This window comes from Tupaia chinensis, unplaced genomic scaffold, assembly GCF_000334495.1.
Source record: "Tupaia chinensis unplaced genomic scaffold, TupChi_1.0 Scaffold144336_1, whole genome shotgun sequence".
NCBI lineage: Eukaryota > Metazoa > Chordata > Mammalia > Scandentia > Tupaiidae > Tupaia > Tupaia belangeri.
The window spans coordinates 534,005-535,308 of record NW_006204194.1 but is presented as its reverse complement, the minus strand read 5'-3'; positions in this window follow the sequence as shown (position 1 = coordinate 535,308).

The following is a 1,304-nucleotide window of genomic DNA, read 5'->3' as shown; positions in this document are numbered from 1 at the left end:
GGCGCCCCCCAACCCCCGCCGATGACCGCGCACTCCCGCAGGCACCGCCGCATCCCGAACTGACCCAGCCCCGCCGGGCCCGACGCGCGCTCACGACGCGCCCCCGCTCCCGCAGCCGCGCCACCCCCTGCTCCCTCACGGGACTCGACGGACCCCAGTCCCATGTGACGCTCCGGAGGAAACTGAGGCACTGACGGCCGAGAGGCGCAGCGGGACTCAAGGCGAGCGGCAGCCAGCCATGTTTAGGAGGTGTGCGCATGCGCGCACGGCGGGGCCCGGATGTGCGCGTGCCCGCCCCGCCCTGCCCGGAGCCGACCTCTCACCCCCGGTCGCGGGGCTGACGCGAGAAGGCGCCGGGCGGGTGGGGACGCTGTGGTTTACGTCAGTACGGACTCGCCGGTATTTAATTTCCCCGTGGTTTTAGTCTGTTACTATTTGTTGTCTAGCTTTATTTTTGTCTGATGCAAATTTGCATAAATATTGCTATACCATATTTTTTCCGAGAAAAATGTTAAAATTCAGAATGACAGTATAATTATTTACTTAGAAGTTAAACGAGCTACACATTTTTATGGTTAGTAAGACAGCTAAGTAAGCATTTTAGATAAATAATACAAAGCAAGGGTGACAGAAAAAGAGAAAGCAGTAAAAAGCAGTTAGAAAACGTGCTTTGAAAGGAAATGTTCTCATATATGTGGGTATATAAAACAATCCCAATTACAAAAGAAATTCAGATAAGTATTAAAAGTAAAAAATGCCTGTATGTCCCCGAGCCAGCATTAATCGGTAGTTGGGAGGTGGGACCCCCAGAGTACCCAGGCACAGCCTGAGGCCCAGAGGAGAAGCCAGGGATACAGCCTAGGTCAGGGGTGGGAAGGCAATTCCCCAAACCAAAGCGTTTTATATTTATAAAAGAAAACACTAACTTTCCAGTGGAGAAGCCTAGAAGGCAGCACCTTTTGTGATATTGCTGCCAAAAATGCATTACTTCAATCTGATCCTGAAAAAAACAGTCCCAGCCTTGGAGCAAACAGGAGGGTACCACTGGGCAGTAGCAGAGGCCCCTAGGTTTCTACCCACCCTAAATAGGCCTATGGTCAGTGGTGCCTATGGTCCTAGCTCGTTTGGGCTAGGGCAGGAGAGTTGCAACATAGCAATGCCCTGTCAGAATAATACAAATAATGCATCTGTTCCTTCCCCTCCCTCCCTCCTTCCGTCCCCTCCTTCCTTCCTTTTTCTCTCTCTCTTTTTCACATTTGCCAGCAGGCACATGCACTCACCAGAGAGAGAGAAGGAGAAAACAC